The sequence below is a fragment of the Neovison vison genome, chromosome 3 (genome assembly GCF_020171115.1).
Source record: "Neovison vison isolate M4711 chromosome 3, ASM_NN_V1, whole genome shotgun sequence".
Taxonomy (NCBI): Eukaryota; Metazoa; Chordata; class Mammalia; order Carnivora; family Mustelidae; genus Neogale; species Neogale vison.
Window position 1 is genome coordinate 1,585,666 of NC_058093.1, and position 26,349 is coordinate 1,612,014.

Below are 26,349 nucleotides of genomic sequence, written 5' to 3' on the forward strand. Positions count from 1 at the left end.
TCTCTCACTCTCACTCTCTCTCAAATCAGTCAATCAATCAATCTTAAAAAAAAAAAAAAAAAGATGAAGGGCTGTCATTGCCAACCCTTATTGTTGGTACTTCCATCCATCCATTCCATCATTCATTAGTCAATTAAATGTTTTCTGAGTACCCAGTATGTGTCATATTTGGGGTGAAAAATCACGTTAGGCGCAGTTTTTTGCATTTGAGATCTTTTGGTTTAGTGGACAAAAGCATGTATAAGTGAATAATTTCAAATAGTGTGATGGAGAATATATAGAGACTCATACATCAGGCAGGGACCATTTCTGTGAGAGGGAAGCTCTCAAATACATGCTTAATAAGGGAGAAGGCTTCAAGGCAGAGAGACAAACAGCAACAAAGAATGGAAATATGAAGAACTCAAAGTAAAAGAATTGAAAATCAAATCTTCACTTTTAGAAATATAATCCTAGGTCCTTTTACTTTCATATAGAAAAACACCTTAAGTATAGCTAAGTAGCTCTTCTTTATTTTTATTCAAAAGAAATGTTGAACTTCTTTATATTTTTTATATTTTGGCTATGTCAAGAAATTAACTTTTAAATAATTTGTTCGTAATGTAGGTAAACAGTGAATAACCTCTGGCTATACTGTTATTTTCTTGACCTTTTCATTTCTTTATAAATTTCCTTTTTTATCTACTGTGTGCTATATCCTTTAAATGTTGTATTTCTTCCTCTCAAATTTCTCCAAATTCCTTTTACACTTCAGTATTGAATTTGTCAGTTTTTATTTAAAATGCTAATTAGCGATAATTATAACTAGGAATTAGTTCTTATCAGTGGCCTTTTCAAACTTAAACTTACATATAGTGATTGATTAATTTCTAAGAACAAATTCAATTGTTACACTTGAACAAATTCATGTGTCTATGTATATGTACACAGACACATGCATGTAATACTTCTCATACCACACACATACCACATGCATACACATAACTTATATTCATCATCTCATTTCATTCTTGGAACTGAATGATAGGCCTTCCCTTCAATCTCCTCTTATATTAAAATTGTCTTAGTCAATTTGATGTTTTATTTGTTAATGTTTTATTCATTAATTGGGAAGCATGAAATTTAGTAATAGAGATTTATTTTCAAATTGTTTTTCATTTTCGGTTATGAAACTGATATCTTTATAAATTTAATTGAAATATGTGTACATCTATTTAAAAAAAATCACTGAAACTAAGTTGGTTCCTTAGAAAGAATAAACAAGGGGCACCTGGGTGGCTCAGTGGGTTGGGCCGCTGCCTTCCGCTCGGGTCATGATCTCAGGGTCCTGGGATCGAGTCCCGCATCGGGCTCTCTGCTCGGCAGGGAGCCTGCTTCCTCCTCTCTCTCTCTCTCTGCCTGACTCTCTGCCTACTTGCGATCTCTCTCTGTTAAATAAATAAATAAAATCTTTAAAAAAAAAAAAGAAAGAAAGAATAAACAAAATTAACAGACCTTTAATTGGCCTTACCAAGAAGGAAACAGAGAGGGCTCAAATAAATAAAATAAAAAATGAGAGCTCTTAAAATAGGTACTACAGAAACACAAAGGAGTATAAGAGGCTACTATGAACAGTTACATGCAACAAATTGGACAGCCTAGAAGAAATGGTTGGTTACATTCCTAGAAACATGTGACGAGCCAAAACTGCATCAGGAAGAAACAGGAAATGTGAGCAGACTGATATATGCATTTTTAAAAGATTTTATTCATTTATTTGCCAAAAGACAGAAAGAGAGCAAGTGAACACAAGCAGGGGGAGAATCGGGCTTTCTGCAGAGCGAGGAGCCACATGCGGGACTCCATCACAGGATCCTGGGATCATGACCTGAGCTGAAAGTAGATGCTTATTGACTGAACAGACTGATTTCTAGTAAGGACATTGAATGAGTAATCAGAAACCTCTCAATAAACTGAAGTCCAGGACCAGATGGCTTCACTGGTGAATTCTACCAAATATTCAGAGAATTAATACCAATTCTTCTTAACCTCTACCAAAAAACAGAAAAGGGAACTCTTCGAAAATAATTTTATGAGGCCAGTATGACCCTGATTCCCAAACCAGAAGGGGATTTATCACAAGAAAAGAAATTTATAGGCCAATATCCCTGATGAACATAGATGCAAAAATATTCCACAATATATTAGCAAACCAAATTCATTAATACATTAAAATGATCGTGCACATGATCAAGTGGAGCTTATTCCAGGACTGCAAAGATGGTTCAACATTCATAAATTAGTCAGTGTGTTACACCACATTAACAAAACGAAGGATACAAATCATATGATTAGCTCAATAGATGCAGAAAAAGCTTTTGACAGAATTCAACATCCACTTCTGATAATACCTCTGAACAAAGCAGGTATAGCGGGAACGTGCCTGAAAATAATGAAGGCCATGTATGACAAGTCCACCACTAACATACTCAGCGCTGAAAAGCTGAAAGCCAAAGACAAAGATGCCCCCTCTTGCCACTTGTGTTCAGTAGCGTATTGGAAATCCTCACCAGAGCAACTGGGGGGAAGCATCCATATTGGAAAGGAAGAAGTAAAGCTGCCACTATTTTCAGATTACATGACATTACAGAGAACCCTAAAGGCTTTATCAAAAAACTGTTAAAAGTACTAAACTCAGTAAAGTTGCAGGATGCAAAATCATACACAAAAATCTACTGCATTTCAATATGGCAATAATGAAGTATGAGAGAAATTAAGGAAACAGTTGCATTTACAGTTGCATAAAAAGAATAAAATACTTAGGAATAAATTTAATGAAGGAGGTGAAAGACATAATACTGAAAACTACAAGACAGTAATGAAAGAAATTGAAGGCAAATAAATGGAAAGGTATTCCATGCTCATGGATTAGAAGAATTAATATTGTCAAAATGCCCATTCTGCCCAAAGCAATATAGATCCAACGCAGTTCTATCAATATTCCAGTGGTGTTTTTCACAGAAGTATAACAAACTATTCTAAAATTTATAGGAAAAAAAAAAAAAAGACCTTGGTTAGCCAAAGCAGTCTTGAGGATAAAAACAAAGCTGGAAGCATCATTGTCCCTGATTTCAAGCTGTATTACCAAGCTATAGTAATTAAAATAATATGATATTAGCCTAAAAAAGAGACATTTAAATCAATGAAACAGAATAGAGAGCCCAGAAATAAACTCACACAAATATGGTCAATTAATTTATGACAGAGGAGCCAAGAATATGCAATGGGGAAAGGCCAGTCTTTACCACAAATGGTGATGGGAAAACTGGACAGTCACACGCAACAGCGTGAAACTGAACCATATGCAAAAATTTACTCAAAATAGATTAAAGACTTGAACATTAAACCTGAAATCTTAGAATTCTTAGAAGAAAATATAGGCAGTAAGCTCCTTGACATAGATTTTTGTAATGATGTTTGATTCTGACACCAAATTCTAAGGCAGCATAAGCAAAAATAAGCAAGTGGGACTATAGCAAAGCAAAAAGCTTCTGCACAATGAAGGAAATCAACAAAATGAAAATTCAGTCTACAGAATGGAGAAAAAATTTCCAAGTCATATATCTGATATATAATCCTATATCTGTTAATATCCAAAATTTATAAAGAACTTGATACCACTCAATAATGAAAAAACAATCTGTTTTAAAATTGGGCAGAAGTTCTAAACAGACATTTTTCCAAGGAAGACATAAAAATGCCCAAAAGGTACATGAAAAGATGGTCTACATCATTAATCATTAGGGAAATGTGAGTCAGAACCACAGTGAACTATCACCTCGTATCTATTAGAATAGCTAGTATCAGAAAGATAGAAATAACACAGGTTGGCAAGGATGTGGAGGAAAGGGAGCCCTGTGCAGTGTTGAAGGGACTGTAAATGGGTATAACCACTGTGGAAAATAGTATGACATTTCCTCAAAAAATTAAAAATAGAGCTATGAAATGATCCAGCAATTCAACTTCTGGTTATTTATCCAAAGGAAATAAAAACACTAACTTGAAAAGATATGTGCACCCTTTGTTCACTGAAGCTTTATTTATAATAGCCAAGATAGAGAAACAACTTAAATGTCCCTGGTTGGATGAACGGATAAACAAGATATGATATATAGGGTTAGGTGTAGACACACACATACACACACAATGGAATATTACTCAACCATAAAAAGGAATGAAATTTTGCCATTTTTGGCAACATGAGTGGACCTTGAGAGCATTATGCTAAGTGAAATAAGAGAAAAATGCCCTATCATCTCTGTTATATATGTGGAATCTTAAATAAATTTTTAAAAAAGCCAAGCTCATAGAGAAATAAATCAGCTGGTAGTCACCTAAGGCAGTTGTTGCGGTTTGGGAGAAATGGGTTAAGTGGGTCAAAAGGAAAGTGAAAAAGAAATGTCAATATATAAATTAATATTCAGATTAAATAGACACTTTCAATAAAATATTTATCAATATTAAACTTCAAGTAGGAATTTTGATTTAAAAAATTCCTGTAGCACACTAAAAAGAAATGTTGTCAACTATTACTGGAAGTACCTTCTTCCTTAAGTGTTTTCTAGGACACACAGGCTACAGGACATAATAAAACTCTCTTCCTCCTTTGTGGCCGTCTATGAGACTGGTAGAGAGTCTGTTCCTGAACTAATTAGGAGCACTGACCCTGTATGGCACAATTTATTTCTCTGCTGCTTCAGTTTCCAGCTTTCCAGACTTCTCAAATATCTCTTTGACCTCCTTTCCGAGAAACACTACCTGGAATCTGAGTTGTTCCCAAGTCGGGTAGATATTGAGGTTAAGCTTTAGAACTAAAGAGTCCGCTCTTCCGAAGTCAACCAAGGATAGCTTCTTGTTCTTGGCTATTTCCAGTTCATTTACGGCTCCTGAGGATAAAAGAAGAGTCAGGTTCTACCAGTTAATTTTTATCTATTCCTAAAGTAGTATTTTTCCAGTCACACAATACTGTTAACACATTTATGCCTTTTTCATCACTTTTAAATAAAATAGCTTCTCCCAACGAGTCTATTAATATGACCTAATTGCATTTTAAGAATACTGTATCTTTTGAATCGTAGTCTTTAGCAATTTTAAGAAAGCATTGCTTTATATTTTAAAAATGTGATGTAAAAACAAAATTTCTGTGCTCATCAGTATTTTCTAGCTTCTTAAAATTTTAATAAGTTGAAAGTTAAGGATTTTATTGTGAAAATTAACACATCAAAATAATTATTTGATGAGTTAACAGAAATAGGAATGCTCATAATTAGCATTTCAAAATGGATAGGGTTGGATTGAAATAGCACTTTAAAAATTTATTTCTTTAAAAAAAAGATAAAGGAGTGCCTGGATGACTCGGTTGGTTAGGCATCTGCCTTCGGCTCAGGTCACGATTCCAGGGTCCCGGGATCAAGTCCCTCATCAGGCTCCCTGTTCAGTGTGGTGTCTGCTTCTCCCTTTCACTCTGTAGCTCCCTCTTCTGTCCCCCCTGCTAGTGCTTTTTCTGTCAAATAAATAAATATTTCTTTTAAAAAAATATTTCTTTCTCTCCTATTTTCAGACTTCCGTTGTTTCTATTTTTAAAAATGTTTGTATGTTTTATATTATATATATATATATATATATATATATATATATATGTATATGTGTGTATGTGATTGAGTTTCACTCCCTAAAATAAACCTTCTTTAATGTCAAGTGTACCTTTGCCTCACTTCAGAACACTGCTGTTTCATTTACTGGAGGCATTAAAAATAACAATCTTAAGTGTGTGGCTATTAGAGGAATCTCTCCCTGGACCCGTGATAACAATCTCACAGTTAAATTAGAATGTCGATGCAAAGCTGAGTAGCTGAGAACGTACCTTGAATTGATGAGAAGGAAACTACTTAGCAGTAGCACATGGGACGTGCCTCTCCGATCGCTGAAGCTCTCCTCGTCTTTTAGTATTTTCACATCATGCGTGTAAAATTTTATCATACAAAACTGTCACTAAGAGCAGTTAAATTGAGTTCATTATAATAGTTGTAAATCCGCTTGTAATTTTTACTATACAAAATTTCCAGCACGGGCCGAGGTTCCCAGAGTAGTGTCAGGGGTCCTCATGTATCCATCACTACGTCCGTGCTGTGACTAACGGCTGTTCTGTCCGTCCATGTGCTCATTCCTGAGCTCTCTTGTTATTTTGATGAAGACTCCAGTGTCCTATCATTTCATCCATAAATATTTCTGCATGAATCTCTAAAAAAGAAAACTATGTTAAATACAATTAATGTCATTATCACATTCAAGTAATTAATAATTCTTCAGTAACCTCAATAGGTAGCCAAGTTCAAATTTCCAGTTGTCTCATCAACATCACAATGTTTTCAATTTCCTTGTGTTAAAGACAATCCATATTCCCTAATGGGGCCATAATTTGCAGTTTTTCATGTCTTTTCAATCTGTATTAACCTATAATATTCTATTTCTCTCTTTTTTTCTGTGTAACAAATCAGTGTTGTACAAAGCTGATCCCTGGTGCTGTAGAGTTTCCCACAGTCTGGATTTTCATGATAGCATCCCTGGGGAGTAGCTTGACATGTTCCTCAGTTTTCCGAATTTCCTGGGAAATATTAATCAACCATCGGGCTTTAATCAGAGTTCGGTATGATTTTGTAGTGCTATAGTATTCTGACATCGGGATTTAAGGTTGCTCTCGCTTGTTTCTCATTTGATATTAGTAGCCATTGATGCTCAATGTGTCTGTTAACTTGTCGGGATCGATAGTGAATGTTCCTATTCTGTCATGACTTTTATGTTTATTAGCATAGTACTTCTAAGGGAAAATGCCCTTCGTCTACTATTGGGTTAACTAGTGAAACCATTTTTAAGAAAGTTAAGATAAATGGTTGATTTTTACCCTTTATTTGCTGGGTAATGAATTTGTTTTCTAGCCTTTTTTAATGTTGAGTGATGAGTTATTATTCTTAGCTGATAGAATTAGATTGTTTCAATCCGCGGCAGTTACTCTTCTAGTCAGTGGTGAATTTTTCATTTCAATCATTAGGGTGCCTCAGCCTTCTACTTACCCTCTGTATATTTCCTGTCCCGGGTCTTCAGTCGGCCCTTTGTCCAAAGAACTTTACTTCCTCAGTGGGAAATAGTGTTTTCACCCACAACTTGGGGATGCACATTGCTGCTGGAGCTAGTTGTTTCAGTAGACAATTGTTTTGTTTGTTAAGATAAAGCTCTGTCAGCAGTTTGTACTCCTTTTTCCAGTTCAGAGTCAGACTGCGGTTTTTACTTAATGATTTGTTTTACAGATAAATCTCCCTTCACCTGCATTAAGAATCCCAGCTCTCGGCATTGAAGATAACAGAATTAGAACACTACTGTATTCCTTGTTACGCCCCTTCACACACGCAAGAGTCAGAATCCCTATTCTGTCCTTGTCTCTGTACTTGCTGGGGGGGGGTACCACCCACCTGTACTATTACTGAAATGAGTCTGAAACTCACTTGTACTTCCTTTTGCCCTTCTGACGTGTCCCTTCAGAGAAATTAGGTCAAATTACTCTTTCAGAATCACATGGAAAAGCTCATGCCTTGTGGTGTAGTACCAACTGGATTCATATTTAGGATCTTTTTTTTTTGATTTTCAGAAATTGCCTTTTTTGAATTTAGTTTTTCTTTATAATTTAGTAAAAATTTCCCTGTTTTCAAGATTGATTCTATAAAACAATATATATCTAAAGAAGACTGGCCTCTATCCTTGTCCTCTCCTGCCTGTATCCCCTTTTCGTTATAGGTTAAGGAGTGGAGTCCAGGAATTATGTTATAATCTTCCTTTATTAAAAAAAAAAAAAAGGAAGTTAAGTTTCTGTTGTGCAGAAGTGTTTCAAGAGTAGTATGAAGACCTCCATAGAATCTTCAAATGGGTTTTCATTTGTTGAAATTTTACTACCTTGGGCAAATCATTTCTTCTCCCACCCCCCCTTACATATATAATATGTGTATTTTTTGTGTATATTATATACATATGCATACATACATATATATATACATTTATGCATGCACTATATAATACATAACACATACATATATAATTTTTTTGAACCATTAGAGATTAAGTAGCAGATGTGATGGTCCTATTACCCATTATTACATCGGTGACTTTCTACTAAAAACAAGGACATTCTTCTTAATGTCCACAGTATTGCCATCAGCATCACAAGATTAACATTGAATTCCATCCTCCAGCCACGCACTCTACATAATGTCTTGCTCTTTGGTTCAACAGCTTGCTTCATGGGTACAGGATACAATCAAGGATTGCATATTATATTTGGTTGTCTCTTTAATCTCAGTTTGGACCGTTTCCCAGTTTTCCCTTTTCTCTCATGACCTTGACATTTTTAAAGAATATGGCTACTGTGTAGACTATCTCTCAGTATGCGTTTGTCTGATGTTTCCTCATGATTAGCCTCAGGTTATGCTCTTTCTTTTTTTTCCCTTTCCTCCCCTTGAATGCCACAGAACTCATGCCGCGTTCTCAGTGAATAGATCCCAGTACCAGTGATCGTTTTCTAAACTTGGTTAAGTTTCATTTTTTAATTGATGTGAAATTTACAACATAAACTTCACCATTTTAAAGTTTGCAAAACAGTGATATTCTGTGCATTCATAGCATTTTTCAACCATCATCTGTATCTCATTCCAAAATCTTTTCATCACCCTAAGAGGAAACCCCACACCTATTAACCATTCAGTCCTCATTTCTACCTCCCCTAATATCTGGCAACCACCCATTTGTTTCATGTCCTTGCAAATTTACTCTTTCTAGATAGTTTTTATAAACGAAATAATATAGTATCTTGGCTTTTGTGTCTGATTTATTTATTTCACTCAGCACAATGTTTTCAAAGTTCAACCATGTTATAATTAGCTTATATCAATACTTTATTGCTTTTAACCTAGATTCCCAAAGTGTTTTTTTTTCTTTTGCTAGAATTTGACTGCAATATGTGTTTTTGTTGATCAAATTGGAAACTTTTTCCAAGTGTACAATGTAATATTCATTTACACATACTTTTAAATTTTTTTTTCCATTTTAGTGAAGTTTTTTTTTAATTTATTGTGTCCCATTGCTCTTTTTTTTTCTTCAAGGGCTCTTATAATATGTTGGGTTATTTCTTTGCATTCTACATTTGAGACTTCTTCTCAATCCTTATTTATTTATTTGTTTATTTACTTATTTAGAGAGGGAGGGGCGGGCAGAGGGAGAAAGGAATGCGGAGCCTGCTGTGGAGCAGGATCTCCTGACCTGAGCCTGGGAGTCTAGCGCCATCCACCTGGGTGGCACAGGATTTTTCCTCCATCCGTGCGGGACTCTTGGTCACGGGCCTTCAGAAAGTGAAGAAGTTGGCCAGACGTAGTGCTGGGGGGCGAGCAAGATTCCCTGTACGACAGCAAAGTGACAGTACGGAGCCCCCCAGGAGGGCGGGCACCCGGGAGGGCTGCCACGTCTCCCAGAGTTTCTAAGCCTGTGAGTTTTCTGGGCTCTTAGTGGGCTTTTCAGTCTGATTCACCCTCCCTGTGCCTGTCGTCCAGTCAGGTTTTTGTCACCTCTCTGTCACGTGGGGAGGTGTGGCGGGCTCCTTGCTTGGTGGTGTAAAATCCTTTTAAGGGTGGTTTTCCCTTGGGGGTGGGGTCCCTGGTGCCAGCCTGCCTTTCCTTCATCACAGGTACCCTTCTCTTTTCTCTTTACTTTCTTTTATGTTTTTTTTTTTTTAACCCCCAGAGAACGTGCTTTTATTTTTTTTTACCTTAAGAATGCTTCCTCTTTAGTTTTCGTGTCTTTATAGCATTACTCATTGTGTTTGCATTTTTTCTGGCTTATTTTTCCTTTTTGAAATTATTTATTTCCTAAATTTCCTGAGTTCCATCACCTAATCTCTTGAGTCTTTCTAATTCTTAATGATGTTGTCTTTTCCTATCTTCAATTATTTTCTTGATTTCTTTTGGCTCATTTTGGATAATTAGGCTAGAGTTTTAATCTAATTTGTTGGCAGGCTTTTTTTGGCAAACTCTCCTTGCTTTAAAGGGTGCTAATTCTTTCCACATTTTCTTTTATTTTCTTACGGCAACTTTCCACGAGACTCCAACACAGTTCCTTTCCCAGGGTGAGGGGTGCGAAGTGGTGACTTAGTTATCTGGCTTCCCAGCTCTCAGACTCTTCGTTCTGTGGTTCTCCGCAGAGAAGCAGCTTCGTCCCTCAGTTTATCCCGGGCCTCTCTCCTCCCCGAAACGTTTCTGGAGTTTCCTTTAGTCACTGTTACTCGCACGTGGCGCAGTTTGTTCCATCCCGAGTTCCTGTGGGGGAGATTCAGTGTCGCCGGTGATACTCGCGGGGCCCGGCTTGCTCTGACCGTGCTGGACCTTCGCGCAGACCTGCTCGCTGCAGTGAGCGGGAGCAGCAAGTGCCCTCCGGGTCGCTTGGGGTTTTCTTTCTTGTCCCCATCACTGATGCGGGTCCGCGACGGCCTCCGGCTGCCCGTGGCTGCACTGAACTGCAGTTCGGAATTCCGGGAGGTATTTGGGGTTTTAATCCGCGTAACAACTTCTGTGCTGCATGAAACACGTGACTTTTTAAAAAAAGGTTTATTTCAGAGAAAGCTGGAGAGCGGGGGTGGGGCCGAGGGAGAGCAGCTCAAGCAGACTCCCTGCTGCGTGCGTGTGGAGCTCCCGGGGCTGTGTCTCAGGACCCCGAGATCATGACCCGACCCGAAGGCGAGAGGCAGAAGCTGAAGCGACTGAGCGCCCGGAGGCGGCCGTGACTTCCTCACACGGCAGCGGTTCGTTACCTCACGGCGTTTGCACGTCAGAAACCCGCAGGCCCCCCCGCTGCGGAACCCCAAGGCCGGACTGAGGCGTGCGCTGACGACCAGCCTCGCGTGCCGGGGGTCTCGGGCCCGTGAGCTGCCCGAGGGACCATCACTGGGGACCCGCGTTGGAACAGGGGCGGCCGGGAGGACGGGGCCAGTGCAGCGCGGGTGACCGAAGCCCAAGGGCGCATCCAGCCGGGGCCGTGGGCGGGTCCAGGGGGAACCAGCAGGCTCGGTGGGTTTGGGTGTGATGGTCGCTGAGTCTCTCCGGTGCCCGGAGGGGCCGACCCTCGCGCGGCAGCTTGCAGCCCTTTGGGAAAGTCCCCCCCGCAGCTTGGCCGGGGGCGTTGTTGGCCACCGAGGCGCGCACCGGATGCGCGGGGCCGGCTTTGCCCCCGGGGGGCTGTTGTGGGAAGCCGGCGCCGCGGTGAGCCTCGGGGTACCGTGAGGAGGGAAAGGGGAGCGTTCATCGGCCGGTGGCTCGGGTGGGTCGCGCCCACGGCCTCGGAAGCCGCAGGCCGCCCTGTTGTGCCCCTGGCCGCCATGTTGTGCCCCTGGCCGCCATGTTGTGCCCCTGGCCGCCATGTTGTGCCCCTGGCCGCCATGTTGTGCCCCTGGCCGCCATGTTGTGCCCCGCGGCGTCTGCTGTCGCCCCGCCCTGCGTCCGGCTCCGGTCGCGCTCATCCCCTCGAGAACTCGGGGCTCCGCCTTCGGGCGTTCCTTGCCTGCTCCGGTACGGTGTCGCCCTGGCCGCGCCGGCAGCTCCCCTGTGGGCTGCGCTCCGAAGGCCCCGGCTGCCCAGGCGCCTCAGGCTGCCTCATCCGTTTCGCCGCGGGCGGCTCAAGGTGGGCGACGTCAGCCCCTCGCGGAGTCTTTGCTTGTGGGGAAAGCCCGGGTTCTCCCCGCGGGCAGGACGCGAGGGGTCGCTTCTTCAGGCCCCCGGGACAGGGTCGCGCGCCTCCGAGAGGCCCGGCCCTTTGTAAAGCGTCTGTACTGCATCCAGCCGGGTCCACCCGGGGTCACTGCCCTTCTGGTTCACTCAGAGCTCGACTGCGTGGGGACCTCCGTTGTGTCACAGAATTCCTCGTCCTGACCACATCGTCCTCGCACTCGCGACAGTGACCGTCTGTGACCGCCACGCTCCGGCCGCACGTGGGAGCCGCCAAGGGTCCCGGCACTGTCGGAAAACTTGGCCCCAGATGGCGTCTTGCTCCCGGATGTTCATTTCCATCTCCTGCTCTCAGATACGGAGGAATTCACAAACTATTCACATTCGCAACCACGAATTTTCCAGAAATGCTGGAATTACATTTTTTATGCTAACGGGATTTAACAGAGATGGGAGGATACCAAAAACACTGTAACGTCATCGGTGCGATCTTTCTGTTTTATCAAAATGTAGGCCCTCAGCCCTCGTCATTTCACTTTGGGATGACCTTTCTTCCTGGTCTAGATGCTGCTCTCCAGCTCCCTCACAGACACGTGTTCATGTCTCCATCACAGCAATTAGGACATTCACTGTTTTCTTTCACCCTACATTTCCAAAGTAGGACACATCAATCCCTCTGGAGAATTCAAGGGTAAAAGAAATATTGAAGTCTTTGTTCAGAATCCATTTTTAATCTCCTACCATTTGCATTGTATTTTTAGGCATATTTAATAATACATATACTTCAGAAAGTTGTATCTATATGAATTTTAAACTAAACGTAATGTGTTACAGACATGCATGTAATACTTTGTATGTGTGTTTGGTCACATGCTCAAACATTTTCATATATATCGTCTTAAGAAAGGAAACATCTGGGACCACATGTTTTATAATGAGGGACTGTGTATTTCTTTCTCTGTATCCTTACACTTGGCGTATGGGTAAGAACAAAATTTCGCCTTTCTGCAATATAACTTAACATGTCTTGTTACGTACTGGACCGCAGCATTGCTCGTGTAGACGTACGTTTTTTCAGATTCGCCATACCAGTTCCATTGGGATGACTTTTCTAAGATGCCCTGTTTTCAGCACGTGAAGACTGTCGAGTTCCATTTTTCATGGTATGCATTAGTGTGTGTTATTATTTTATATTAGTATCACGTTATTACGAATGTGTGTTGGCTGACAGGATGAGGATGATGAGGCAGTGTTCCTGAGTCTTTTGTAGAAACATGCTTTCCAGGTTCTGTTTTGTTCTCTAGGAATGAAGAGCATTAAGAATTAAGCTTACTGAGTCCTTCTGAGAACGTTCTTCAGGCCTCTTTAAAATTCGGAGCCCAGGGGCACCTGGGTGGCTCAGTGGGTTAAGCCGCTGCCTTCGGCTCGGGTCGTGGTCCCGGGGTCCTGGGATCGACCCCGCATCGGGCTCTCTGCTGGGCGGGGAGCCTGCTTCCCCCTCTCTCTCTGCCTCTCTGCCTACGTGTGATCTCTGTCTGTTAAATAAATTAAAAAAAAAAAATTCGGAGCCCACACAACCCCCTGGCCTACACACACCCAGTCGAAGCTAGCGCTGACCACATAACCGGTCTGCTGTATTCAGAGGTGGAACCGCATTCGTGTTCCACTTTGGCTTCAGCAGGTGGCCGCCTGAGTGCTTGGGGCTGGAAGTTACGTCAGCATAAAAGACCGAGGGGATTTTTTTTTTTTTAATTGAGTCTTCAAAATCATCCCAGCAGTTCTGAGATCAAACGAAAATCAGTTACTAGTACATTGTAGCATGGCATCCAGACCCCGATGGGAATTCTCCAGAGGTCCACACTCTGTGAGGAGATCAGGTGTGAAGTATACACACTTTCTGGCTAGCAAGAAATTTTTTTATTGTGTTTTATTTCCACTGAGTGAAGGATTTGAAATTAAACATCAATTTACATGCACATTTTTGACGTTTTTCCTTAGTATTATTTAGAGGCATTACATCTAATCCACCTTAAGTGAAAACATTTTACTAGTTAAGGAAAATAAAATAATTCTAATTAAAAGCAAAAAGGTTACAAATCGTTGCTGGAAGATAAGATTAACACATTAACAATTTCTACTGTCAACTGAATGTAAAAAAATATGTAGAGTAAGGAACAAAAATCTCAGTAGTTTAAACACTGAACACTACAGCAGGAAATGTTTGGCCATCTGTACATTAGGTCTTACTAACCCCACAATAGCTGAATTCCAGATAATTCAACCAATCACCTAATCTTTCTGACTTTAATATTGGCATTTGACAAAATCCAGCATCTGTTCCTGATTAAAATACTTCAAAGTATAGGGATAGAGGGAACATTCCTGAACCTCATCAAATCTATCTATGAAAGACCCATAGCAAATATCATCCTCAATGGGAAAAAGCTTGCAGCCTTCCCATTGAGATCAGGAACAAGACAAGGATGCCCACTTTCACCACTCTTGTTCAACATAGTATTAGAAGTCCTAGCAACAGCAATCAGACAACAGAGAGAAATAAAAGGTATCCAAATTGGTAATGAAGAAGTCAAACTCTCTCTCTTCACAGATGACATGATTCTTTATATGGAAAACCCAAAAGACTCCACCCCCAAACTACTAGAACTCATACAGCAATTCAGCAACGTGGCAGGATACAAAGTCAATGTGCAGAAATCAGTGGCTTTCTTAAACACTAACAATGAAAATACAGAAAGGGAAATTAGAGAATCGATTCCATTTACTATAGCACCAAGAACCATAAGATACCTGGGAATAAACCTAACCAAAGAGGTAAAGGATCTGTACTTGAGGAACTACAGAACACTCATGAAAGAAATTGAAGAAGACACAAATAGATGGAACACCATTCCATGCTCTTGGATCGGAAGAATAAACATTGTTAAAATGTCTATACTGCCTAGAGAAATCTATACTTTTAATGCCATTCCGATCAAAATTCCACCGGCATTCTTCAGAGAGCTGGAGCAAATAATCCTAAAATTTGTATGGAATCAGAAGAGACCCCGAATCGCTAAAGAAATGTTGAAAAACAAAAATAAAGCTGGCGGCATCACCTTACCTGATTTCAAGCTTTATTACAAAGCTGTGATCACCAAGACAGCATGGTACTGGCATAAAAACAGACACATAGACCACTGGAACAGAGTAGAGAGCCCAGATATGGACGCTCAACTCTATGGTCAATTAATTTTTGACAAAACAGGAAAAAATATACAGTGGAAAAAAGACCGTCTCTTCAATAAATGGTGCTGGGAAAACTGGACAGCTATATGTAGAAGAATGAAACTCGACTATTCTCTTACACCGTACACAAAGATCAACTCAAAATGGATAAAAGACCTCAACGTGAGACAGGAATCCATCAGAATCCTAGAGGAGAACATAGGCAGTAATCTCTTTGATATCAGCCACAATAACCTCTTTCAAGATACGTCTCCAAAGGCAAAGGAAACAAAAGCGAAAATAAACTTCTGGGACTTCATCAAAATCAAAAGCTTCTGCACAGCAAAGGAAACAGTCAAAAAAACAAAGAGGAAACCCACAGAATGGGAGAAGATATTTGTAAATGACAGTACAGATAAAAGGTTGATATCCAGGATCTATAATGAACTCCTCAAACTCAACACACACGAAACAGGCAAACACATCAAAAAATGGGCAGAAGATATGGACAGACACTTCTCCAATCAAGACATACAAATGGCTATCAGACACATGAAAAAATGTTCATCATCATTAGCCCTCAGGGAGATTCAAATTAAAACCACATTGAGATATCACCTTACACCAGTTAGAATGGCCAAAATTAACAAAACAGGAAACAACATGTGTTGGAGAGGATGTGGAGAAAGGGGAACCCTCTTACACTGTTGGTGGGAATGCAAGTTGGTGCAGCCTCTTTGGAGAACAGTGTGGAGATTCCTCAAGAAATAAAAAATAGAGCTTCCCTACGACCCTGCAATTGCACTCCTGGGTATTTACCCCAAAGACACAGATGTCGTGAAAAGAAGGGCCATCTGTACCCCGATGTTTATAGCAGCAATGGCCACAGTCGCCAAACTATGGAAAGAACCAAGATGCCTTTCAACAGATGAATGGATAAGGAAGATGTGGTCCATATACACTATGGAGTAATATGCCTCTGTCAGAAAGGATGAATACCCAACTTTTGTAGCAACATGGACGGGACTGGAAGAGATGATGCTGAGTGAAATAAGTCAAGCAGAGAGAGTCAATTATCATATGGTTTCACTTATTTGTGGAGCATAACAAATAGCATAGAGGACAAGGGGCGTTAGAGAGGAGTAGGGAATTTGGGTAAATTGGAAGGGGAGGTGAACCATGAGAGACTATGGACTCTGAAAAACAATCTGAGGGGTTTGAAGTGGCGGGGGGTTGGGAGGTTGGGGTACCAGGTGGTGGGTATTATAGAGGTCACAGCTTGCATGGAGCACTGGGTGTGGTGAAAAAATAATGAATACTGTTTTTCTGAAAATAAATAAATTGAAAAAAAAATGTCCATATAAATTGATGCTTAATTTCAAATCCTTCACTCAGTGGAAATAAAACACAACAAAAAATTTTCTTGCTAGCCAGAAAGTGTGTATACTTCACACCTGATCTCCTCACAGAGTGTGGACCTCTGGAGAAGTCCCATCAGGTTCTGGATGCCATGCTACACTGTACTAGTAACTGATTTTCGTTTGATCTCAGAACTGCTGGGATGATTTTGAAGACTCAATTAAAAAAAAAAAAAATCCCCTCGGTCTTTTATGCTGACATAACTTCCAGCCTCAAGCACTCAGACGGCCACCTGCTGAAGCCAAAGTGGAACACGAATGCAGTTCCCCCTCTGAATACAGCAGACCGGTTATGTGGTCAGCGCTAGCTTCGACTCGGTGTGTGACAGCCAGGGGATTGTGTGGGCTCTGAATTTTAAAGAGGCCTGAAGAACGTTCTCAGAAGGACTCAGTAAGCTTAATTCTTAATGCTCTTCATTCCTAGAGAACAAAACAGAACCTGGAAAGCATGTTTCTACAAAAAGTCTACAAAAGACTCAGGGACACTGCCTCATCATCCTCATCCTGTCAGCCAACACACATTCGTAATAACGTGATACTAATATAAAATAATAACACACACTAATGCATACCATGAAAAATGGAACTCGACAGTCTTCACGTGCTGAAAACAGGGCATCTTAGAAAAGTCATCCCAATGGAACTGGTATGACGAATCTGAAAAAACATACGTCTACATGAGCAATGCTGTGGTCCAGTACGTAACAAGACATGTTAAGTTTTATTGTAGAAAGGCGAAATTTTGTTCTTACCCATACGCCAAGTGTAAGGATACAGAGAAAGAAATACACAGTCCCTCATTATAAAACATGTGGTCCCAGATGTTTCCTTTCTTAAGACGATATATATGAAAATGTTTGAGCATGTGACCAAACACACATACAAAGTATTACATGCATGTCTGTAACACATTACGTTTAGTTTAAAATTCATATAGATACAACTTTCTGAAGTATATGTATTATTAAATATGCCTAAAAATACAATGCAAATGGTAGGAGATTAAAAATTGATTCTGAATAAAAATTTCAATATTTATTTTCTCCTTGAAAAGTTCAGAGTATCATAGGACTTTATAAGTAATTGTTTAGGGATTTCTGGGTGGCTCAGTGGGATAAGCATCTGTCTTCGGCTCAGGTCCCCGGATCGAGCACCCCATTGGGCTCTCTGCTCAGCAGGGAGCCTGCTTCCCCCTCTCTCTCAGCCTGCCTCTCTGCCTACTTGTGATTGCTGTCTGTCAAATAAATAAAATCTTAAAAAAAAAAAAGTAATTGTTTAATGAGCAGGTCACACGACTCTGCCATGCCCAGATGTGTTGTTGGTGCGAGGGCATTCTAGAAGTGAGAATGAACTGTAATCTCCTTCTTCCTGCCTTCTGCTCAGTTTCTTCTGGTGATTTTTACTTGCACTACGTTCAAGTAAGCTGATCGGGCACAAACTGTTTGAGTGACTCTGGGTAAATATCAAGCTAATTTAATGTGGACTGACCCTCCCTCTGTTTCATATTGATAGAAATGTTTGTAGATATCAAAAAAGTGTCTAAGGGCACAGCCACATTCTAAAGAAAGAAACAGAAATGTCAAGCTGGGATAGAAGATATGGCCTTGGGCTTGCTTAGAACAAGGTAGCTGACATCTGGCTGTATACTAAAAACTTGAGCGTTGATCCCAGTATGACAAGGAGATTAAAACAAAAACAAAAACAAAACAAACAAACAAAAAAACCCTGTGAGTGCCCAGGCAAGCAGTATGGATGGACACTTTTGTCTGTATCGGGTCTTTGATAGGAGAAACATCATTGTCCAAGAGATGAAATAACAGGCTTAAAAATGCAGTGAGGGGGTTTCTAACAGCACCACTAGTGTGGTGCACAAAATCCAATCTGAAGTTAACATAAAATCTTATACAGGACAAACCAGATTTTGGAAACAACTGTGCAAGTACATTTCAGGCGCCTGATGACATTTCATTTTTAAACATTTCATTGACTAATGGGAATCACATGCCCAAGCCCAAAGCCAGCCATGATGAGGTCATGACAAGGGTGTGTATATATAATACCATAAAGAGAGGGTGAAGGACTGGGGACAGTAATTCATCCAACTATCTTGAGATTCCAGTAAGAAGTAGGAAAGGACAGAGAGGAAACAAACAAACAAAAAACCAACTGTGTAGTAAGGATTAGATAAACACAAAATAAACTAATGTTATATAAGTGTTTTTATGCCACTACAATACGCCTTGTTGCATATATATATATACAGAATCTAATACAAAATGTTTGTATTTATATGGTAGATTTATTCTGCAAAAACTTTTTAAAAGTTTGGGGGAGATGCTTTTTTGGGGGAGCTCTCCAAATTATCCCCTCAGATTAGGACTATAACTAAATTATCATTTAAAAAATTACACTATTCTTTAAAAACATACCAATCCTTTTCACCTGTCCAGGGGAGTAGATGTCCCACCAACTGTTGGTGTTCAATACATGTTTGGAAGTCAGACGGAGCTGATAATCTCAATATTCCAGATAAGTACATTCAGAAAAAGTTAAACCCTCCATGGTTGGGAAGGGCTAGATTTCATTGATGAGGATCTAAAAGTCCTGGATTTTACTAGTGGACGAATCCTTAGCCCTTCACTCACTGCATGTTTATAATTTTACATGACTTTCCGGGTAGCTTGATTCTCTAAGGTTCTGTCTGCCAGCAAATTAGAGTCATTAAATTAAGATTAGAAGGGGAAAAAAAAGAGTTTATTCAAGATACATGCTTAGCCAACAAAGGCATACATATACGCTTGTCTTAGCGTTCTTTCTATAAACCCAAACTAGAAAATATCTATTATAATTGGAGTTTGGTTAAATAAATGTTAGTAAATCTGTATCATGGAATGGTAATTGACACCCCATCTTACTGAGGTATAATTGACAAGTGTCTGGTGTGTACAACTTGATGATTTAATACATGTATACATTGAAATGGTTGTGAAATCAACACATCCATCGCCTCACATCACCACTTTTTTTGCATGGCAAGAGCAAATAAGACTTACTCTTTTTGCACATTTCAAGTTTACAATACAGTATTAATAATTACTCACCACACCATGCGTTAGACTCTCAGAACTTACTCATCTTCTAACTGAAGGTCTGTATCCTGTGACTAGCATCTCCGTTTCTGTCACCTCGCAGCCCTGGCAACCAGTGTTCTACTTTCTGTTTCTATGAGTTTGACATTTTTATATTCCACAGGTGAGAGAGATCATGTAGTACTTGTCTTTCTGTGTCTGGCTTATTTTATTTCCATAACATTCTCCACTTTAATCACATTGTTACAAATGGCATCGTTACTTTCTTTTTTTGTGGCTGAGTAATATCCCATTGTATATACATACCACATTTTCTTTATCCATTCATATGTTACCATTCTTCTGGACCTTTAGTGGTTTCTACAACTTGACCATCATGAATAATGCAGCAAAGAGCTTTGAGAGTACAGATAACTCATCGAGATCCTGAATAAAAATTATTTTTTTCAGATTTATACTCAGCAGTAGGTTTGCTGGATAATACGGTAGTTCTGTTTTTACTTTTTTGAGGCACCGTCATACTTTATTTCATATGGCTTTATTTCATACAGATTTAAATTCCTACCAGCGTGCGTTAGGTTCTCTTATTTTCACACTCTTCCTCAATACTTACCTTTTGTCTTTTTTTATAATAGCCATCCTAACAGGCAGGAAGAGATATTTCATTGTGGTTTTGATTTGCATTTTCTTGATTATTAGTGATGTTGTGCACCTTCTCATATACGTGTTGACCATTTGTCTTTGAAATAAAGGCTATATGGGTCCTTTAACATTTTTTTTTAATTGGTTGATTGGTTGCTATTGAGTTTTACAAGTTCTTTATATATTTTGGATCTTAATCTCCTATCAAATATATTGTTTGCAAATATAGGCAAATAAGGCAACCCAAATAATGCCCTTACATTTTTTCCATTATTTTCTTGCTGTAAAAGAAGCTTTTTGGGACGCCTGGGTGGTGCAATAGGTTAGACGTCCGACTCTTGGTTTCAGGTCCTGATCTCAGGGTTGTGAGATTGAGCCTCATGTGGACTCATGCCCTCAGCATGGAGTCTGCTTGATCTTCTCTGCCTCTCCCTTTGGCCCTTCCGACCTCTAAGAAACAAATAAGTATTGAAAAAAAAAAAAAAAGAAGAAGAAGAAGAAGAATATGCTTTCTAGTTTGATGTTGTTCCACCTGTTTATTTATAAACAGTGCTTGGTGCTTTTGCTTTTGCTGTCATATGCATATATCCTTGAGCAATGTCAGGCACCTTTTCACTGTGTCCTAGGGGTTTATGGTTTTAGGTCTTTGAGTTAATTTTGTGAGTAGTGTAAGGAACGTGTCTAATTTCAAGGCTTTTTCATGTGGATATCTAGTTTTCCCTGCATCACTGATTGCAGACACCATCCTTTCCAAGTTTTTGTATTTGGCACCCTTGTACAGAGATGAGATGATACTATATGGGTGGGTTTATTTCTGGGTGCTCTGTTCTGCTCCTTTGTCTATGTGTCTGTTTTTTTTGGTCAGTACCACCCTGTTTTGATTAATGTAGCCTTATAATATAGTTTGAACTCAGGAAGTGGGATGCCTCCAATTTTGTCTTCTTTCTTAAGGTTGCTTTGGTTATTTGTGAACTTTTTTTGTTTCATACAGGTTTTAGGGTCTTTTTTTCTACTTCTGTTAAAAGTTCCATTGGAATTTTCACAAGGATTGAATCGAATCTATAGATTGCTTTGGGCAATATGGACATTTTAACATTAATTGTTCCAATCCATGAACATGGGCTATCTTTTCATTTATTTGTGTTTTCTTTAATACCTTTTATTTTGTTTGTTATTGATTCTAGTTTCATACAATTGTGGTCAGAAAAGATACTTGATATAATTTCAGTCTTAAATTTCTTAAGCTCATTTAATGGCTCAACATATGATCTATCCTGGGGAATGTTCTGTGTGTGCTTGAGAAGAGAGTGTATCCTGCTGCTGTTGTATGAAATGTTCTGTATATGTCTGTTAGATTCAGCTGGTTTACAGTTCTTACTGTAAAGTCAGTTCTTACTGACTTTCTGGATCTTACTGATCTACTGATAGATCTCTGGGCGATCTATCCATTGTGAAAATGGGTCATCGAAGTCTCCTGCCATTATTGTATTACTGTCGATTTATCCCTTTAGGTGTGTTAATATTTATAATTTAAGTGTTCCAATGTTGGGTACATAAGTGTATTACTATTATTAGGTTTTCTTAATGAGTTGATCTCTATGATTACATGGTGACCTTCTTTGTCTCGTTTGACATATTTTGATGGAAAGTCTGTTTATCTGATACACGGATAGCCACTAACACTCTCTTTTGGTTTCTAGTTCCATGGAATATTTTTTCTATCCTTTCACTTTCATCTTATGTGTGTCCTTAAAACTAAGAGTCTCTCTTGTAGGTACTTTGTTGGTGGGCTTTGCTTTTTAAGCCATTAAGTTGTTGTGTAACATTTGGAGAATTTAATCCTCTACATTTAATGGAATTATTTATACATAATAACTTACTATTGCGATTTTGTGAATAGTTTTCTGACTCCTTGAAAGTTCATTTGTTTCTTTATTCCCCTCTGTCTCTGTAATTTGTTGATAGGGGCTAGAACTAAGTCACAGGGCTGCTTTAGGGGCACACATGGGCATTCTTCCTATCAGGTTGTTGGATGACAGGAGTTCCCACAGATTGGGGTGGAACAGGGCTAGAGTGAGGTGACAGGGCTGCTTCAAGATCTGACTTGCACCAAGGTCCTTGGGCCTTCCTGTAGGAGCATAGCTGGGCTTGTCTCCCTCTCATTCCCCAGGAAGGCAGAACCACTCCTGTAAGGTGACTGAAAGGGAGCTATAGCTTTAATAATTTAAGGGCAGCTTCAAGATCCACAGACAGACTGAGGGTAGTGGGCCTAAATGGATGGGCCCACTGAGGGCACACCCAGAGTGTATTTTGGCAGGTCTCTGGGTGGCTGGGACTACCTTTGGCTCACAACTGAGAGGGACTGAATTACAGGGCCATTTCAGCTTCTGCGGTAAGACTGAGATTGGCTGACTTGCCTCGGGGACAATGGATGTGTCTTCTGCCCAGTTTCTGGGTGGCAGGACCATTTCTGGACAATGGCTAAAAGGAGCAAGACCCAAGTTATAGGGCATTTACAGGATCTGTGGTAGGACTGAGGTTGGTGGGACTCAGGTGTAAATCCTAGGAGTTGCCTAGGAGAAGAGGACTGCTCCTGGCCTGTGACGAGATCCCAATGTTCCCACAAAAGCACTTTTGTCTACGCATGGCACCCCAATTATTGTTGGTGAGGGGGTGATTTTGCCATCTTATTGATGTCAGGGCAATAATTGACATTTAAAGATGTGACAAGTGAAAAAGTATGTAAATACGCACACGTGTGTGCACACACAGATGCTCTGTCCCTGTGCGTTCTGTAACATTCTGCAGCACTGTCATCGCTGGTCAGTGTGATCTCTTGGGAGTGGTTCGGGCAGGGAGGGACAACTGGAGGAAGAGGCAAAGGGAATAATACGTAACTGGGGAGATGGGTTCTTCTGTGTTTCTTTCCTATCTCTATATTTCAGAAATTTGCAACAGATATGCCCTTTGTTATGAAAAAAGTCAAAAAAGAAAAAGTAGAATGTAAAATACTAAAATCAGGCTATATTGAGCAATATTTATGATAAGATGATACAGGAGAATCATAAAAGACTGCCTTGTATCAAGCAGTTTTAGCTGGTAAGAAGGAGAAATGATTTATATCCTTATCATGTATGCATTTCCTGTATTTTTCCAAAAATGAAAGGTGCAACCATGACATCTAAGAGAATTCAAAAACAAAGAAATGACATAGAAGAGGTCAACAAGTTAAACAAAATAAATAAAATTAAGGTGAGCTGCTATATGGCGTGCATGGGTTCTACGATTTCGAACAGAAAAGAACAGATAAAGAGACATAATTCACAGTGTCTGTTAACACAGAAGTATATCTGTTGTTGAGAAGCTGTAGACATCATTTCCCATTGAGCTGAGGACAGAGTGGTAACTGCTGAAGCTTCATTTAAGTCTCAGTCGGTTACCAGACTTAACTGAAGTTACGATAAAACTGAAATTAAAAGCTAGGTTGTCCTAATGTAAACATAAACTATCTGAAAAATTACTGATGTGCAACACCTCAGTCCCCCAGGATAAATGGGGCATTCACATACACTGTGTAGAATCACACACAAAAGAAAATTTCTGTTGCTCTAGCATTTCAACTTTGTAATTACTCATCTGCAGTTTATTACTTACATTGTATGTTCTGTGTACAAATTTTTATTTAACAGTAGTGTTCACTAACCTTTTAGCATTATTTCTGCAAGAACTAGGAGATATTCAAAACACCCAGACTCCATTGTTTGCTATCAACTTGAAAGTGGAACCATAAATAATCTTGTACTTTGTTACTCAGTCCTTTAAGGATTATTTTTGGTAAGAGAAAAAAGATGAGATTCAATTTATACCATTGGGAATTTTCATTTCTAATAATGGCAGGATGATAGAATAATCCCTATTAATCTGTCCCAGGTGTGTCTTGGGACTTGGCATGGCGTTAGGAATTGGAGGAGGAGGGGTGGGAAAGGGAGATAGAAGTGCCCTTTATCCGGGTTTCTTGCGTAGAGAGCGGATGCATTCAGGTAGCACTGAAAGTCCTGTTGGGACAAGTGGAACACCGTCGTTGCATTCCACAAAGCAAAGTCTGGACATGAACAGAGTGTAACTGGCATCTACATGCACGTTAATGTTTACAAGTAATTGCCCAAATGTTCGATCTTCCCAGAATCCATGTCTTTAGAAGAAGCCACAGGATTTCCCTTATTTAAAGTTTCCTACGGTTGGTAGCTGTGGGTCTTACCTCTACAGGCCTGCCGCATGCTCTTTCATTGAGCCTCATTGTAAAGTACGTGGGTGTTATGACCTTTAAAGTTTGGGGAGCTGAGGCTGAGGAAGATTGATATTTAGCTTAAAGCACTCTAAATTGTGTTGCTGGGAATGAACCCAGGCTTTGCATCCCTCCAGACCCGGGAAGTGCTCTGCTGATGTTCCGTAGCGCGGACTCCTCTGTGCCCTTGTGCAGACTTGGGCCCCATTACCTGGCATCTGGGACCCTCTGCAGTGGGTCCAGGCAGTCAGGCTCAGTGGCCCACCTTAGTGAATCTGCCAGAAGAGTGTGTAAAACGGGGAGCCCAGAAGGCCTGATGACCTATGTTAAAGTTAAGCCAAGTGATGGAGAAGTGACAGGCCTGATGTTTCCTGGCACCTTGAGCCCAGGGTGTTTCCGTCTACTGTGTGTTGGTTAAAGAAGTCAATAAAGTTCCTCCCTTTCTTGTTTAAGCTAGAATTGATTCTTCTTTTATTTAGATTTTAAAGAGTTTTGGCCAGTAGAGCTTTGTAAGTTTGAAATAATGTGACAGATCTAATACGGCTTCTGTTTACTGAACAAGCAAACATTTTGAATTAGACTTGACAAGGATGGGTTGACAGTTTAAGATCACTGGCTTCCAAAAACATGAAAAATAGCCTTTAAGAAAACTAGGTAAAAATGTCAAATGTCAACCAATAAAACTGTTCTTTTAATTTTAGGATGCCAGTAAAATGATTCTTTTAATAGTTACTGAGGTTAAAGTCTTTGTGTGCAGGGGCGCCTGGGTGGCTCAGTTGGTTAAGCAGCTGCCTTCGGCTCAGGTCATGATCCCAGCGTCCTGGGATTGAGTCCCACATCGGGCTCCTTGCTCGGCAGGGAGCCTGCTTCTCCCTCTGTCTCTGCCTGCCATTCTGTCTGCCTGTGCTCGCTCTCTCTCCCTCTCTCTCCCTGATAAATAAAAATAAAATCTTTAAAAAAAAAAAAGTCTTTGTGTGCAAAGTAAAATAATGGACGCATTTGGAATTAAAACTGGTTGGTAGCATTTAAAATTTATAAGTAGATGTAGAAATTAATTTTCTTTGATGTTTGTGAATAAAATATAGAGGCTTTGTACACAAGTAGTTTTCTATCCATAAAATAATATGATTACTTTTCATTGTTATTTTGGGCTTTGTTTATAACTTCTAGTCACATTGGTAAATGGAGGTAAGGCACTAGAGTCCTTAGGTCCTATAGAAAGTCACTAATTATTCATTACATTCTGGACATTTCATAAAATGAAGAGTGAAGGAATTAATAAAGTTAAAATGGTGTATGACCAATTTGCCTTCTAAATAAAAATTATATTTGCAAAAATAATACATAAAGCACTTCAAAGAAAATTTCATTTTTAGTGAAAGTATATAAGTATCTTAAATGCTTTTTGTTTTGGTTTAATATCTAGGTAGGTGCTGAGATGCTTTTGGGAAAATAACACAGACCAGACAGCCTGAGTCTGAGTCTCCTACTTCGCCGTTTGAATGACTGTGGACAAGTCTCACTCTGTTTCCTCAAGGGTGACAGGACCGGCAGGAGAGCGTTATTCTGAGGGTTACTGAAGTCATACTCATACAGTACCTGGAACGTGCGTGGCTTATAGTGAAATCTAGTAGCTGGTAACGAGTCTTATCATATGATGAGGTGAATCAAAGTAGCTTTTATGTGCTTTGCTAATTAAATAATGGGACTGTTCAAGTCATTATTTTTGTTAAAGTTCTGAATTTCATTTGATAAGATTCTGATTTTTTTTTTCCCCTGTCACTCTCTGGAAATCAGCCTGTTTTCAGTTTTACATCAGGGGAGTCACTGAGGAAACAACACGAGTAAACAGTCCTAGAGAGTCCCGGCGCCCTGCAGAGAAAACAGTAAGAAATCCA

At 39.9% G+C, this 26,349-nt stretch overlaps 1 protein-coding gene across 8 annotated transcripts in view; it reads left to right on the top strand.

The window, feature by feature from the left end:
• Window positions 1–26,349, top strand: part of GULP1 (GULP PTB domain containing engulfment adaptor 1) — a 256,891-nt gene that overhangs the window by 103,937 nt on the left and 126,605 nt on the right. Inside the window, exons 4-5 of one of the 8 annotated variants that reach the window (XM_044241128.1) lie at window positions 25,878–26,113; window positions 26,249–26,337. The exons of 6 other annotated variants lie outside the window; for them this stretch is intronic. The gene's annotated coding sequence lies outside the window, so the exon portion shown is untranslated. Of the gene's footprint in view, window positions 1–25,877; window positions 26,338–26,349 lie in introns of all 8 variants that reach the window. One more of the 8 variants, XM_044241127.1, reaches the window with a different exon arrangement.